This window comes from Panulirus ornatus, chromosome 57, assembly GCF_036320965.1.
Source record: "Panulirus ornatus isolate Po-2019 chromosome 57, ASM3632096v1, whole genome shotgun sequence".
In the NCBI taxonomy this organism is placed as follows: Eukaryota; Metazoa; Arthropoda; class Malacostraca; order Decapoda; family Palinuridae; genus Panulirus; species Panulirus ornatus.
The window spans coordinates 10,743,277-10,762,459 of NC_092280.1; positions in this window are offsets into that span (position 1 = coordinate 10,743,277).

A 19,183-nucleotide genomic window follows, 5' to 3' on the forward strand; every position below is an offset into this window, starting at 1 on the left:
TTATTCACATTTACCCTTAACTTTCTTCTTTCACACACTTTACCAAACTCAGTCACCAGCTTCTGCAGTTTCTCACATGGATCAGCCACAAGCGCTGTATCATCACCGAACAACAACTGACTCACTTCCCAAGTTCTCTCATCCCCAACAGATTCCATACTTGCCCCTCTTTCCAAAACTCTTGCATTTACCTCCCTAACAAACCCATCCATAAACAAATTAAACAACCATGAAGACATCACACACCCCTGCCGCAAACCTACATTCACTGAGAACCAATCACTTTCCTCTCTTCCTACACGTACACATGCCTTACATCCTCGATAAAAACTTTTCACTGCTTCTAACAACTTGCCTCCCACACCATATATATATATATATATATATATATATATATATATATATATATATATATATATATATATATATATTGGAAAGGATCACAATTTTGCGCGTAATCAAGATATTCCTATGACTTCAAAGGGAAAATGAAACACGATAATTTCCCAAGTGCACTTTCATATAATAATCACATCATCAGGGAAGATACAAGAGAGAAATATAATTCAGTTGATATACATCGAAGAGACGAAGCTAGGACGCCGTTTGGTAAACATGTGTTTGTCCAAAACATACAACCTGTTTCGGACAATCACATGTTTACCAAATGGCTTCCTAGCTTCGTCTCTTCGATGTATATCAACTGACTGTTATATTTGTCTCTTGTGTCTCCCCTGATGATGTGATTATTGCACGAAAGTGCACTTGGGAACTTTTCGTGTTTCATTTTCTCCGTGGACTCATTGGAATATATGTATATATATATATATATATATGTAAAAATATATATATATATATATATATATATATATATATATATATATATATATATATATATATATATATATATACATTTCTTTTCTTTTTCTTTTAAACTATTCGACATTTTCCGCGTTAGCGAGGTAGCGTTAAGAACAGTGGACTGGGCCTTTTTTGCAGTATCCTCACCTGGCCCCCTCTGTTCCTTCCTTTGGAAAAAAAAAAAAAACGAGAGGGGAGGATTACCAGCCCCCGCTCCCTCCCCTCATAGTCGCCTTCTACGACACGCAGGAAATACGTCGGAAGCATTCTTAATCTCCCATCCCCAGGGACGGTATATATATATACATATATATATATATATATATATATATATATATATATATATATATATATATATATATATATATATATATATATATATATATATATATATATATTTCTTTTTTTTCTTTTTTTTTGCTTTGTCGCTGTCTCCCGCGTTTGCGAGGTAGCGCAAGGAAACAGACAAAAGAAATGGCCCAACCCACCCCCATACACATGTATATACATACGTCCACACACGCAAAATATATATACCTACACAGCTTTCCATGGTTTACCCCAGACGCTTCACACGCCCTGATTCAATCCACTGACAGCACGTCAACCCCGGTATACCACATCGCTCCAATTTACTCTATTCCTTGCCCTCCTTTCACCCTCCTGCATGTTCAGGCCCCGATCACACAAAATCTTTTTCACTCCATCTTTCCACCTCCAATTTGGTCTCCCTCGTCTCCTCGTTCCCTCCACCTCCGACACATATATCCTCTTGGTCAATCTTTCCTCACTCATTCTCTCCATGTGCCCAAACCATTTCAAAACACCCTCTTCTGCTCTCTCAACCACGCTCTTTTTATTTCCACACATCTCTCTTACCCTTACGTTACTTACTCGATCAAACCACCTCACACCACACATTGTCCTCAAATATCTCATTTCCAGCACATCCATCCTCCTGCGCACAACTCTATCCATAGCCCACGCCTCGCAACCATACAACATTGTTGGAACCACTATTCCTTCAAACATACTCATTTTTGCTTTCCGAGATAATGTTCTCGACTTCCACTGATTCTTCAAGGCTCCCACAATTTTCGCCCCCTCCCCCACCCTATGATCCACTTCCGCTTCCATGGTTCCATCCGCTGCCAGATCCACTCCCAGATATCTAAAACACTTCACTTCCTCCAGTTTTTCTCCATTCAAACTCACCTCCCAATTGACTTGACCCTAAACCCTACTGTACCTAATAACCTTGTTCTTATTCATATTTACTCTTAACTTTCTTCTTTCACACACTTTACCAAACTCAGTGACCAGCTTCTGCAGTTTCTCACATGAATCCGCCACCAGAGCTGTATCATCAGCGAACAACAACTGACTCACTTCCCAAGCTCTCTCATCCCCAACAGACTTCATATATATATATATATATATATATATATATATATATATATATATATATATATATATATATATATATATATATATATATATATATATATATATATATATATATATATATGTATATATATTATGTATTTGTTTATTTTGCTTTGTCACTGTTTCCCGCGTTTGCGTGGTAGCGCAAGCAAACAGACGAAGGAAATGGCCCAACCCACCCCTATACACATATATATACGTACACGTCCACACACGCAAATATACATACCTATATATCTCAATGTACACATATATATACACACACAGACATATACATATATACCCATGCACACAATTCACACTGTCTGCCTGTATTCATTCCCATTGCCATCCCGCCACACATGGAATACCATCCCCTTCCCCCCTCATGTGTGCAAGGTAGCGCTAGGAAAATACAACAAAATCCCTATTCGTTCACGCTCAGTCTCTAGCTGTCATGCAATAATGCCCGAAACCACAGCTCCCTTACCACATCCAGGCCCCATACAACTTTCCATGGTTTACCCCAGACGCTTCACATGCCTTGATTCAATCCACTGACAGCACGTCATCCTCGGTATACCACATCGATCTAATTCACTCTATTCCTTGCCCGCTTTTCACCCTCTTGCATGTTCAGGCCCCGATCACTCAAAATCTTATTCACTCCATCTTTCCACCTCCAATTTGGTCTCCCACTTCTCCTCGTTCCCTACACCTCCGACACATATATCCGCTTAGTTAATCTTTCCTCACTCATTCTCTCCATGTGCCCAAACCATTTCAAAACACTCTCTTCTACTCTCTCAACCACGCTCATTTTATTTCCACACATCTCTCTTACCCTTACATTACTTACTCGATCAAACCACCTCACACCACACATTGTCGTCAAACATCTCATTTCCAGCACATCGACCCTCCTGCGCACAACTCTATCCATAGCCCACGCCTCGCAACCATACAACATTGTTGGAACCATTATTCCGTCAAACATAACCATTTTTGCGTTCCGAGGTAATGTTCTCGACTTCCACACATTCGTCAAGGCTCCCAGGATTTTCGCCCCCTCCCCCACCCTATGATTCACTTCCGCTTCCATGGTTCCATCCGCTGCCAGATACACTCCCAGATATCTAAAACACTTTACTTCCTCCAGTTTTGCTCCATTCAAACTTACCTCCCAATTGACTTGACCCTCAACTCTACTGTACCTAATAACGTTGCTCTTATTCACATTTAATCTTAACTTTCTTCTTTCACACACTTTACCAAACTCAGTCACCAACTTCTGCAGTTTCTCACATGAATCAGCCACCAGCGCTGTATCATCAGCGAACAACAACTGACTCACTTCCCAAGCTCTCTCATCCACAACAGACTTCATACTTGCCCCTCTTTCCAAAACTCTTGCATTCACCTCCCTAGCAAACCCATCCATAAACAAATTAAACAACCATGGAGACATCACACACCCTTACCGCAAACCTACATTCACTGAAAACCAATCACTTTCCTCTCTTCCTACACGTACACATGCCTTACATCCTCGATAAAAACTTTTCACTGCTTCTAACAACTTGCCTCCAACACCATGTATTCTCAATACCTTCCACAGAGCATCTCTATCATCTCTATCATATGCCTTCTACAGATACATACAGATACATACATACAAATCCATTTGCTTTTCTAAGTATTTCTCACATACATTCTTCAAAGCAAACACCTGATCCACACATCCTCTACCACTTCTGAAACCACACTGCTCTTCCCCAATCTGATGCTCTGTACATGCCTTCACCCTCTCAATCAATACCCTCCCATATGATTTACTAGGAATACTCAACAAACTTATACCTCTGTAATTTGAGCACTCACTCTTATCCCCTTTGCCTTTGTACAATGGCACTATGCACGCATTCCACCAGTCCTCAGGCACCTCACCATGAGTCATACATACATCAAATAACCTTACCAACCAGTCAACAATACAGTCACCCCCTTTTTTCATAGATTCCATATATATATGTATATATATATATATATATATATATATATATATATATATATATATATATATATATATATATATATATATATATATATATATATATATATATATATATATATATATATAGAAATATATATATATATATGTATATATATATATATATATATATATATATATATATATATATATATATATATATATATATATATATATATATATATATATATATATATATATATATATATATATATATATATATATATATATATGTATAGAAATATATATATATATATATATATAGAAATATATATATATATATATATACATATATATATATATATATATATATATATATATATATATATATATATATATATATATATATATATATATATATATATATATATATATATATATATATATATATATATATATATATATATATATATATATATATATATATATATATATATATATATAAATATATATATACATATATATATACATATATATATATATATATATATATATATATATATATATATATATATATATATATATATATATATATATATATATATATATATATATATATATATATATATATATATATATATATATTTTTTTTACGAACTCAATGCTTAATCAAGCAAGGTCGCCAGTAACATATGTGTCATAAATGCTATACTGATCGCTGTCTTTGCAAGGACATTAGATTTGTCACGTTACACAACACAGGATAACGCTATCTTAACGTTATGGGATTAAAACAAACACCAGATTTAGAACTACTTATAATGAAAGAATTCAAGTGTACAAAGTTAAAGCATAAATCAGGCACGAATCATTTACGTTACCATTGAACATGAGTTTATCATTGAACATGAATCTAACACTGAACATGAGTTAACATTCCAGATAAGATTTCAAGCCAGGAGATCTCATTCCTTTATGACAAGTTGACTATAAAAGCATGACACAAGTCATTCATTGGTCAATTATATTACAATTAACTAAACGTGACGTGACACAGTAAACATCTTACAATCTAGGGCAGCGGTGGCTACGAGGCTCGAGACAGAGAAAACCTACATTTCCTTGCTGGGCTGAGAACTACTGAAGGGATCGACTCCCAGACGATCGTCTGAGCCTTTTATCTCAAGGACCATCAAGGCAGGAACGGCTAGCCACGCCTTGACCCGCCAACCATGGCTACCATATGTCGGAATGACCACAATTGGCCTTGATTGGTCAAAAGACTGATTGTCACGTCCTCATTCCAACGTGACTCGCTGGAGGAGTCCTAAGGTCCGGCCATCATCTTGCGTGAGTTCAAACTCCTTTGTTCCCTTGTTCAATACAGCAGCGAATGTACGGGATGACATACCCCGCAAATGGCCCACCGACTTGACCTGAAGCCTCTGATAAGGGTTCGGGTACTGGAAGACTGGTCAAGATCTATTTCAAAAAAGGATTACTAAGACATACACCTCGGTCATAGAAGTGAGGTACGAGCTGGTAGCAACAATCCCGCACACAAAGGCACACCAAACACAAAGACACACCACATATATATACGGACATGTGGGCACCCAAAAACACATGTTCATAACAATGTGTACATATATATATATATATATATATATATATATATATATATATATATATATATATATATATATATATATATATATATATATATATATATATATATATATATATATATATATATCGAGGATGTAAGGCATGTGTACGTGTAGGAAGAGAGGAAAGTGATTGGTTCTCAGTGAATGTAGGTTTGCGGCAGGGGTGTGTGATGTCTCCATGGTTGTTTAATTTGTTTATGGATGGGGTTGTTAGGGAGGTAAATGCAAGAGTTTTGGAAAGAGGGGCAAGTATGAAGTCTGTTGGGGATGAGAGAGCTTGGGAAGTGAGTCAGTTGTTGTTCGCTGATGATACAGCGCTGGTGGCTGATTCATGTGAGAAACTGCAGAAGCTGGTGACTGAGTTTGGTAAAGTGTGTGGAAGAAGAAAGTTAAGAGTAGATGTGAATAAGAGCAAGGTTATTAGGTACAGTAGGGTTGAGGGTCAAGTGAATTGGGAGGTGAGTTTGAATGAAGAAAAACTGTAGGAAGTGAAGTGTTTTAGATATCTGGGAGTGGATCTGGCAGCGGATGGAACCATGGAAGCGGAAGTGGATCATAGGGTGAGGGAGGGGGCGAAAATTCTGGGGGCCTTGAAGAATGTGTTGAAGTCGAGAACATTATCTCGGAAAGCAAAAATGGGTATGTTTGAAGGAATAGTGGTTCCAACAATGTTGTATGGTTGCGAGGCGTGGGCTATGGATAGAGTTGTCCGCAGGAGGATGGATGTGCTGGAAATGAGATGTTTGAGGACAATGTGTGGTGTGAGGTGGTTTGATCGAGTGAGTAACGTAAGGGTAAGAGAGATGTGTGGAAATAAAAAGAGCGTGGTTGAGAGAGCAAAAGAGGGTGTTTTGAAGTGGTTTGGGCACATGGAGAGAATGAGTGAGGAAAGATTGACCAAGAGGATATATGTGTCGGAGGTGGAGGGAACGAGGAGAAGAGGGAGACCAAATTGGAGGTGGAAAGATGGAGTGAAAAAGATTTTGTGTGATCGGGGCCTGAACATGCAGGAGGGTGAAAGGAGGGCAAGGAATAGAGTGAATTGGAGCGATGTGGTATACCGGGGTTGACGTGCTGTCAGTGGATTGAATCAAGGCATGTGAAGCGTCTGGGGTAAACCATGGAAAGCTGTGTAGGTATGTATATTTGCGTGTGTGGACGTATGTATATACATGTGTATGGGGGGGGGGGGGTTGGGCCATTTCTTTCGTCTGTTTCCTTGCGCTACCTCGCAAACGCGGGAGACAGCGACAAAGTATAATAAAAAAAGAAATAATATGTACATATATATATATATTAAATTGGTGGGTTTTTTGTATATGCTAAACTTAAACTTCTCTCCTTGTCTATGGATCATGCAATTCAAAAATGGTAACATACCATTATTTTCATTTTTACAGTAAATCTTATGGAAGGTACTAAATTGTTAAGTAAGTGGAGAAATATTTGTAAGTTTTCATTTGTTGGCCAAACAAAAAGAACATCACCTACATACCTAGACCAAATTGCATTAGAAGGTAAGATATCCTTTAGTAATTTTGTTTCAAAAAATTCCATATAAAGATTACTCAGTACAGGTGAAAGAGGGTTACCCATTGCCATACCAAATTTTTGAGCATAATAATCTCCATTAAATTGAAATACACGGTCTTTTAAACATAATCTTATCAGTTCAATGAAATTAGACTTTGAAACAGGTAAATGAATATCATCCAAGACATCAAATAAATATTCTAAAATATCATCAACTAGAACTTTAGTGAAAAGTGAGGAAACATCAAAGCTAACTAGTTTGAAATCAAAATTGATATTGATATTGTTTAGCTTGTTGACTAAATCTACATTGTTCATGATGTTTGAATTTGATCTTTCATTGATAAATCCCTTAAGATCTTTCATTGATAAATCCCTTAAGTTAGCAAAGACATCATTTTACAGAGTTGAGCCCAAACCTCCCATTGACACCAAGAATCTGTTAGTTCTCCCTTTTGATAATAATTTCATTCCCATGTTGCTTAAATCCTTTAATGTAAATGTTGCCTTTAGCAACAATAATACTATAAAGAATATGTTAATCAGGAATTCACCAGAAAATTCTCTTGGTTGCATCTATAAAGTTCCTTGTGGAAATTGTGATAAATTTTATGTTGGTCAGACTAGTAAGAATCTTTCTGTTAGACTTAAGCAACATAAATATAGTATAAGAACGGGACAAGAATCAAATGCCTTACTTAATCATGTTTAAAACTATGATCATTGTATTGACTGGAGTAACGCCATCTCAGTTGTTAACTCTAACTCTTATTTCCAAGAGAAATATCATTGAATCTTCTATCATTAAATACACAAAGAATTATAATGTTAATATCAGTGATGGTCTGTACAAATTAGATAACTTTAATGTTGATAAGATTTGTAATATGATAAGTTTATGAACGTTTGTTGTATGTTTTGGACAATCACATGTTTACCAAATGGCGTCCTAGCTTCGTCTCTTCTGTGTATATCAACTGACTATTATATTTCTCTCTTTTGTCTCCCGTGATGATGTGATTATTACACGAAAGTGCACTTGGGAGCTTTTTGTGTTTCATTTTCCTCGTGGACTCATAGGAATATCTTGATCACGCGCAAAATTGTGATCCTTTCCAACATATATATATATATATATATATATATATATATATATATATATATATATATATATATATATATATATATATATACATATATATATATATATATATATATACATATATATACATATATATATATATATATATATATATATATATATATATATATATATATATATATATATATATATATATATATATATATATATATATATATATATATATATATATATATATATATATATATATATTTTTTTTACCTCCCTAACAACCCCATCCATAAACAAATTAAACAACCATGGAGACATCACACACCCCTGCCGCAAACCTACATTCACTGAGAACCAATCACTTTCCTCTCTTCCTACACGTACACATGCCTTACATCCTCGATAAAAACTTTTCACTGCTTCTAACAACTTTCCTCCCACACCATATATCATAATACCTTCCACAGAGCATCTCTATCAACTCTATCATATGCCTTCTCCAGGTCCATAAATGGTACATACAAATCCATTTGCTTTTCTAAGTATTTCTCACATACATTCTTCAAAGCAAACACCTGATCCACACATCCTTTACCAATTCTGAAACAACACTGCAAGAGTTTTGGAAAGAGGGGTAAGTATGAAGTCTGTTGGGGATAAGAGAGCTTGAGAAGTGAGTCAGTTGTTGTTCGCTGATGATACAGCGCTGGTGGCTGATTCATGTGAGAAACTGCAGAAGCTGGTGACTGAGTTTGGTAAAGTGTGTGGAAGGAGAAAGTTAAGAGTAAATGTGAATAAGAGCAAGGTTATTAGGTACAGTAGGGTTGAGGGTCAAGTCAATTGGGAGGTGAGTTTGAATGGAGAAAAACTGGAGGAAGTGAAGTGTTTTAGATATCTGGGAGTGGATCTGGCAGCGGATGGAACCATGGAAGCGAAAGTTGATCACAGGGTGAGGGAGGGGGCGAAAATTCTGGGGGCCTTGAAGAATGTGTGGAAGTCGAGAACATTATCTCGGAAAGCAAAAATGGGTATGTTTGAAGGAATAGTGGTTCCAACAATGTTGTATGGTTGCGTGGCGTGGGCTATGGATAGAGTTGTGCGCAGGAGGATGGATGTGCTGGAAAGGAGATGTTTGAGGACAATGTGTGGTGTGAGGTGGTTTGATCGAGTGAGTAACGTAAGGGTAAGAGAGATGTGTGGAAACAAAAAGAGCGTGGTTGAGAGAGCAGAAGAGGGTGTTTTCAAATGGTTTGGGCACATGGAGAGAATGAGTGAGGAAAGATTGACCAAGAGGATATATGTGTCGGAGGTGGAGGGAACGAGAAGTAGGAGACCAAATTGGAGGTGGAAAGATGGAGTGAAAAAGATTTTTTGTGATCGGGGCCTGAACATGCAGGAGGGTGAAAGGAGGGCAAGGAATAGAGTGAATTGGATCGATGTGGTATACCGGGGATGACGTGCTGTCAGTGGATTGAATCAGGGCATGTGAAGCGTCTGGGGTAAACCATGGAAAGCTGTGTAGGTATGTATATTTGCGTGTGTGGACGTATGTATATACATGTGTATGGGGGTGGGTTGGGCCATTTCTTTCGTCTGTTTCCTGCGCTACCTCGCAAACGCGGGAGACAGCGATAAAGAAAAAAAAAATGGATGTTAATGTGCTGAGAGGTGCAATTGGAGGGATGTCTGATCATTATCTTGTGGAGGCTAAGGTGAAGATTTGTATGGGTTTTCAGAAAAGAAGAGTGAATGTTGGGGTGAAGAGGGTGGTGAGAGTAAGTTAGCTTGGGAAGGAGACTTGTGTGAGGAAGTACCAGGAGAGACTGAGTACAAAATGAAAAAAGGTGAGAACAATGGAAGTAAGAGGAGTGGGGGAGGAATGGGTTGTATTTAGGGAATCAGTGATGGATTGCGCAAAAGATGCTTGTGGCATAAGAAGAGTGGAGGTGGGTTGATTAGAAAGGGTAGTGAGTGGCGGGATGAAGATGTAAGATTATTAGTGAAAGAGAAGAGAGAGGCATTTGAACGATTTTTGCAGGGAAAAAATGCAATTGAGTGGGAGATGTATAAAAGAAAGAGACAGGAGGACAAGAGAAAGGTGCAAGAGGTGAAAAAGAGGGCAAATGAGAGTTGGGGTGAGAGAGTATCATTAAATTTTAAGGAGAATAAAAAGATGTTCTGGAAGGAGGTAAATAAATTGCGTAAGACAAGGGAGCAAATGGGAACTTCAGTGAAGGGCGCAAATGGGAAGGTGATAACAAGTAGTGGTGATGTGAGAAGGAGATGGAGTGAGTATTTTGAAGGTTTGTTGAATGTGTTTGATGAAAGAGTGGCAGATATAGTGTGTTTTGGTCGAGGTGGTGTGCAAAGTGAGAGGGTTAGGGAAAAAGATTTGGTAAAAAGAGAAGAGGCAGTAAAAGCTTTGCGGAAGATAAAAGCCGGCAAGGCAGCAGGTTTGGATGGTATTGCAGTGGATTTTATTAAAAAAGGGGGCGACTGTATTATCGACTGGTTGGTAAGGTTATTTAATGTATGTATGACTCATGGTGAGGTGCCTGAGGATTGGCGGAATGCGTGCATAGTGCCATTGTACAAAGGCAAAGGGGATAAGAGTGAGTGCTCAAACTACAGAGGTATAAGTTTGTTGAGCATTCTTGGTAAATTATATGGGAGGGTATTAATTGAGAGGGTGAAGGCATGTACAGAGCATCAGATTGAGGAAGAGCAGTGTGGTTTCAGAAATGGTAGAGGATGTGTGGATCAGGTGTTTGCTTTGAAGAATGTATATGAGAAATACTTAGAAAAGCAAATGGATTTGTATGCAGCATTTATGGATCTGGAAAAGGCATATGATAGAGTTGATAGAGATGCTCTGTGAAAGGTATTAAGAATATATGGTGTGGGAGGCAAGTTGTTAGAAGCAGTGAAAAGTTTTTATCGAGGATGTAAGGCATGTGTACGTGTAGGAAGAGAGGAAAGTGATTGGTTCTCAGTGAATGTAGGTTTGCGGCAGGGGTGTGTGATGTCTCCATGGTTGTTTAATTTGCTTATGGATGGGGTTGTTAGGGAGGTGAATGCAAGAGTTTTGGAAAGAGGGGCAAGTATGAAGTCTGTTGTGGATGAGAGAGCTTGGGAAGTGAGTCAGTTGTTGTTCGCTGATGATACAGCGCTGGTGGCTGATTCTTGTGAGAAACTGCAGAAGCTGGTGACTGAGTTTGGTAAAGTGTGTGAAAGAAGAAAGTTAAGAGTAAATGTGAATAAGAGCAAGGTTATTAGGTACAGTAGGGTTGAGTGTCAAGTCAATTGGGAGGTAAGTTTGAATGGAGAAAAACTGGAGGAAGTAAAGTGTTTTAGATATCTGGGAGTGGATCGGGCAGCGGATGGAACCATGGAAGCGGAAGTGAATCATAGGGTTGCGGAGGGGGCGAAAATTCTGGGAGCCTTGAAGAATGTGTGGAAGTCGAGAACATTATCTCGGAAAGCAAAAATGAGTATTTTTGAAGGAATAGTGGTAACAACAATGTTGTATGGTTGCGACGCGTGGGCTATGGATCGAGTTGTGCGCAGGAGGATGGATGTGTTGGAAATGAGATGTTTGAGGACTGTGTTAGTTGTTTTGATGTACGAGACGGGGTTATGGTGATGGGTGATTTGAATGCAAAGGTGAGTAATGTGGCAGTTGAGGAAATAAGTGGTATACATGGGGTGTTCAGTGTTGGAAATATAAATGGTCAAGAGCTTCAATATTTTTGTGCTGAAAAAGGACAGGTGATAGGGAGTACCTGGTTTAAAAAGAGAGATATACATAAGTATATGCATGTAAGGAGAGATGGCCAGATAGCGTTATTGCATTACGTGTTAATTGATAGGCGCGCGAAAGAGAAACTTTTGGATGTTAATCTGCTGAGGGGTGCAACTGGAGAGATGTCTGATCATTATCTTGTGTAGGCGAAGGTGAAGATTTGTAGAGGTTTTCAGAAAAGAGGAGAGAATGTCCAGGTGAAAAGAGTGGTGATAGTAAGTGAGCTTGGGAAGAAGACTTGTGTGAGGAAGTACCAGAAGAGACTGAGTACAGTATGGAAAAAGCTGAGAACAAAGGACGTAAGGGGAGTGGGGGAAGAATGGGATGTATTTAGGGAAGCAGTGATGGCTTGCGCAAAAGATGCTTGTGGCATGAGAAGCGTGGGAGTTGGGAAGATTAGAAAGGGTAGTGAGTGGTGGGATGAAGATGTAAGATTATTAGTGAAAGAGAAGAGAGAGGCATTTGGACGATTTTTGCAGGGAAATAATGCAAATGAGTGGGAGATGCATAAAAGAAAGAGGCAGGAGGTCAAGAAAAAGGTGCAAGAAGTGAGGAAGAGTACAAATGAGAGTTAGGCTGAGAGAGTATCATTATGTTTTAGGAAGAATAAAAAGATGTTTTGGAAGGAGTTAAATAAAGTGCGTAAGACAAGGGAACAAAGTGGAACTTCAGTGAAGGGGGCTAATGGGGAGGTGATAACAAGTAGTGGTGATGTGAGAAGATGGAGTGAGTATTTTGAAGGTTTGTTGAATGTGTTTGATGATAGAGTGGCAGATATAGGGTGTTTTAGTCGTGGTGGTGTGCAAAGTGAGAGGGTTAGGGATAATGATTTGGTAAACAGAGAAGAAGTAGTAAAAGCTTTGCGGAAGATGAAAGCCGGCAAGGCAGCGGGTTTGGATGGTATTGCAGTGGAATTCATTAAAACGGGGGTGACTGTATTGTTGACTTGTTGGTAAGGTTCTTTTATGTATGTATGACTCATGGTGAGGTGCCTGAGAATTGGCGTAATATTGCATAGTTCCTTTGTACAAAGGTATAGGGAATAAAAGTGAGTGCGCAAACTACAGAGGTATAAGTTTGTTATGTATTCCTGGGAACTTATATGGGAGGGTATTGATTGAGAGGGTGAAGACATGTACAATGCATCAGATTGGGAAGAACAGTGTGGTTTCAGAAGTGGTAGAGGATGTATGGATTAGGTGTTTGCTACGAAGAATGTATGTGAGAAATACTTAGAAAAGCAAATGGATTTGTATGTAGCATTTATGGATATGAAAAAGGCATATGATAAAGTTGCTAAAGATGCACTGTGTAAGGTTTTAAGAATATATGGTGTGGGTGGCAAGTTGTTAGAAGCAGTGAAAAGTTTCTATCGAGGATGTAAGGCATGTGTACGTGCAGGAAGATAGGAAAGTGATTGGTTCTCAGTGAATGTAGGTTTGCGGTAAGGGTGTGTGATGTCTAATTGGTTGTTTAATTTGTTTATGGATGGGGTTGTTAGGGAGGTGAATGCAAGAGTTTTGGAAAGAGGGGCAAGTATGAAGTCTGTTGTGGATGAGAGAGCTTGGGAAGTGAGTCAGTTGTTGTTCGCTGATGATACAGCGCTGGTGGCTGATTCATGTGAGAAACTGCAGAAGCTGGTGACTGAGTTTGGTAAAGTGTGTGAAAGAAGAAAGTTAAGAGTAAATGTGAATAAGAGCAACGTTATTAGGTACAATAGGGTTGAGGGTCAAGTCAATTGGGAGGTAAGTTTGAATGAAGAAAAACTGGAGGAAGTAAAGTGTTTTAGATATCTGGGAGTGGATCGGGCAGCGGATGGAACCAAGGAAGCGGAAGTGAATCATAGGGTGGGGGAGGGGGCGAAAATCCTGGGAGCCTTGGGAGAATGTGTGGAAGTCGAGAACATTATCTCGGAAAACAAAAATGGGTATGTTTGAAGGAATAGTGGGTCCAACAATGTTTTATGGTTGCGAGGCGTGGGCTATGAATAGAGTTGTGCGCAGGAGGGTGGATGTGCTGGAATGGAGATGTTTGAGGACCATGTGTGGTGTGAGGTGGTTTGATCGGGTAAGTAATGTAAGGGTAAGAGAGATGTGTGGAAATAAAAAGAGCTTGGTTGAGAGAGCAGAAGAGGGTGTTTTCAAATGGTTTGGGCACATGGAGAGAATGAGTGAGGAGAGATTGACCAAGAGGATATATGTGTCGGAGGTGGAGGGAACGAGGAGAAGTGGGAGACCAAATTGGAGGTGTAAAGATGGAATGAAAAAGATTTTGAGTGCTCGGGGCCTGAACATGCAGGAGGGTGAAAGGCGGGCAAGGAATAGAGTGAATTGGATCGATGTGGTATACTGGGGTTGACGTGCTGTCAGTGGATTGAATCAGGGCATGTGAAGCGTCTGGGGTAAACCATGGAAAGTTGTGTGGTGCCTGGATGTGGAAAGGGAGCTGCGGTTTCGGCAATTATTGCATGACAGCTAGAGACTGAGTGTGAACGAATGAAGCCTTTGTTGTCTTTTCCTAGCGCTACCTCGCACACATGAGGGGGGAGGGGGATGGTATTCCATGTGTGGCGAGGTGGCGATGGGAATGAATAAAGGCAGACAGTGTGAATTGTGTGCATGGGTATATATGTATGTGTCTGTGTGTGTACATTGAGATGTATAGATATGTATATTTGCGTGTGTGGACGTGTATGTATATACATGTGTATGGGGGTGGGTTGGGCTATTTCTTTCGTCTGTATCCTTGCGCTACCACGGAAACGCGGGAGACAGCGACAAAGCAAAATAAAAAAAAACGGAAATATATATATATATATATATATATATATATATATATATATATATATATATATATATATATATATATATATATATATATATATATATACATATATATTTTGCTTTTTGTTTTTTTTTTTGCTTTGTCGCTGTCTCCCGCGTTTGCGAGGTAGCGCAAGGAAACAGACGAAAGAAATGGCCCAATCCACCCCCATACACATGTATATACATACGTCCACACACGCAAATATACATACCTACACAGCTTTCCATGGTTTACCCCAGACGCTTCACATGCCTTGATTCAATCCACTGACAACACGTCAACCCCGGTATACCACATCGCTCCAATTCACTCTATTCCTTGCCCTCCTTTCACCCTCCTGCATGTTCAGGCCCCGATCACACTCAATCTTTTTCACTCCATCTTTCCACCTTCAATTTGGTCTCCCTCTTCTCCTCGTTCCCTCCACCTCCGACACATATATCCTCTTGGTCAATCTTTCCTCACTCATTCTCTCCATGTGACCAAACCATTTCAAAACACCCTCTTCTGCTCTCTCAACCACGCTCTTTTTATTTCCACACATCTCTCTTACCCTTACGTTACTTACTCGATCAAACCACCTCACACCACACATTGTCCTCGAACATCTCATTTCCAGCACATCCATCCTCCTGCGCACAACTCTATCCATAGTCCACGCCTCGCAACCATACAACATTGTTGGAACCACTATTCCTTCAAACATACTCATTTTTGCTTTCCGAGATAATGTTCTCGACTTCCACACATTCTTCAAGACTCCCAGAATTTTTGCCCCCTCCCCCACCCTATGATCCACTTCCGCTCCCATGTTTCCATCCGCTGCCCGATCCACTCCCAGATATCTAAAACACTTCACTTCCTCCAGGTTTTCTCCATTCAAACTCACCTCCCAATTGACTTGACCCTCAACCCTACTGTACCTAATAACCTTGCTCTTATTCACATTTACTCTTAACTTTCTTCTTTCACACACTTTAACAAACTCAGTCACCAGCTTCTGCAGTTTCTCACATGAATCAGCCACCAGCGCTGTATCATCAGCGAACAACAACTGACTCACTTCCCAAGCTCTTTCATCCCCAACAGACTTCATCCTTGCCCCTCTTTCCAAAACTCTTGCATTCACCTCCCTAACAACCCCATCCATAAACAAATTAAACAACCATGGAGACATTACACACCCCTGCCGCAAACCTACATTCACTGAGAACCAATCACTTTCCTCTCTTCCTACACGAACACATGCCTTACTTCCTCGATAAAAACTTTTAACTGCTTCTAACAACTTGCCTCCCACACCATATATTTTTAATACCTTCCACAGAGCACCTCTATCAACTCTATCATATGCCTTCTCCAGATCCATAAATGCTACATACAAATCCATTTGCTTTTCTAAGTATTTCTCACATACATTCTTCAAAGCAAACTCCTGATCGACACATCCTCTACCACTTCTGAAACCACACTGCTCTTCCCCAATCTGATGCTCTGTACATGCCTTCACCCTCTCACTCAATACCCTCCCATACAATTTGCCAGGAATACTCAACAAACTTATACCTCTGTAATTTGAGCACTCACTCTTATCCCCTTTGCCTTTGTACAATGGCACTATGCACGTATTCCGCCAATCCTCAGGCACCTCACCATGAGTCATATATACATTAACTAACCTTACCAACCAGTCAACAATACAGTCACCCCCTTTTTTATTAAATTCCACTGCAATACCATCCAAACCTGCTGCCTTGCCGGCTTTCATCTTCCGCAAAGCTTTTACTACCTCTTCTCTGTTTACCAAGTCATTTTCCCTAACCCTCGCACTTTGCACACCACCTCGACCAAAACACCCTATATCTGCCACTCTATCATGAAACACATTCAACAAACCTTCAAAATACTCACTCCATCTCCTTCTCACATCACCACTACTTGTTATCACCTCCCCATTTGCGCCCTTCACTGAAGTTCCCATTTGCTCCCTTGTCTTACGCACTTTATTTACCTCCTTCCAGAACATCTTTTTATTCTCCCTAAAATTTAATGATACTCTCTCACCCCAACTCTCATTTGCACTTTTTTTCACCTCTTGCACCTTTTTCTTGCCCTCCTGTCTCTTTCTAAATTGTTTCTTACATTTTTCACATGTATATATATGTATGTGTGTGTGTGTGTGTATGTGTGTGTGTGTTTGTGTTTTTGTGTGTATGTGTATATATATATGTATATTATCCCTGGGGATAGGGATGAAAGAATACTTCCCACGCATTCCTCGCGTGTCGTAGAAAGCGACTAGAGGGGACGGGAGCGGGGGGCCAGAAATCCTCCCCTCCTTGTATTTTTTTTTATTCTTTTTTTTAACTTTCTAAAATGGGAAACAGAAGAAGGAGTCACGCGGGGAGTGCTCATCCTCCTCGAAGGCTCAGATTGGGGTGCCTAAATGTCTGTGGATGTAACCAAGATGTGAAAAAGGAGAGATAGGTACTATGTTTGAGGAAAGGAACCTGGATGTTTTGGCTCTGAGTGAAACGAAGCTCAAGGGTAAAGGGGAAGAGTGGTTTGGGAATGTCTTGGGAGTAAAGTCAGGGGTTAGTGAGAGGACAAGAGCAAGGGAAGGAGTAGCAGTACTCCTGAAACAGGAGTTGTGGAAGTATGTGATAGAATGTAAGAAAGTAAATATTCGATTAATATGGGTAAAACTGAAAGTTGATGGAGAGAGATGGGTGATTATTGGTGCATATGCACCTGGGCATGAGAAGAAAGATCATGAGAGGCAAGTGGTTTGGGAGCAGCTGAATGAGTGTGTTAGTGGTTTTGATGCACGAGACCGGGTTATAGTGTTGGGTGATTTGAATGCAAAGGTGAGTAATGTGGCAGTTGAGGGAATAATTGGTATACATGGGGTGTTCAGTGTTGTAAATGGAAATGATGAAGAGCTTGTAGATTTATGTGCTGAAAAAGGACTGGTGATTGGGAATACCTGGTTAAAAAGCGAGATATACATAAGTATACTTATGTAAGCAGGAGAGATGGCCAGAGAGCGTTATTGGATTACATGTTGATTGACAGGCGCGCGAAAGAGAGACTTTTGGATGTTAATGTGCTGAGAGGTGCAACTGGAGGGATGTCTGATCATTATCTTGTGGAGGCTAAGGTGAAGATTTGTATGGGTTTCCAGAAAAGAAGAGTGAATGTTGGGGTGAAGAGGGTGGTGAGATTAAGTGAGCTTGGGAAGGAGACTTGTGTGAGGAAGTACCAGGAGAGACTGAGTACAGAAATGAAAAAGGTGAGAACAATGGAAGTAAGGGGAGTGGGGGAGGAATGGGATGTATTTAGGGAATCAGTGATGGACTGCGCAAAAGATGCTTGTGGCATGAGAAGAGTGGGAGGTGGGTTGATTAGAAAGGGTAGTGAGTGGTGGGATGAAAAAGTAAGAGTATTAGTGAAAGAGAAGAGAGAGGCATTTGCACGATTTTTGTAGGGAAAAATGAAATTGAGTGGGAGACGTATAAAAGAAAGAGACAGGAGGTCAAGATATATATATATATATATATATACATATATATATATATATATATATATATATATATATATATATATATATATATATATATATATATATATATATATATATATATATATATATATATATATATATATATATATATATATATATATATATATATATATATATATATATATATATATATATATATATATATATATATATATATATATATATATATATATATCGACCAACTTTTGGGGTAGATGGAAAGCTGTGTTGACCGTGGACCAACTGCCGGTAACCAGGACTCGAACACATATGGTCGACCCTGGTAGGCCCCTGCATGCGCCACGGTTATGAACGTTAACCACTACACCCTGATATTATGATTTGTAACTAGGAGAGTCGTATGTAAAACCATCTGATCAAATACAATATCTTAAGCAGAGAGGATATTTTTTAAAAGCAA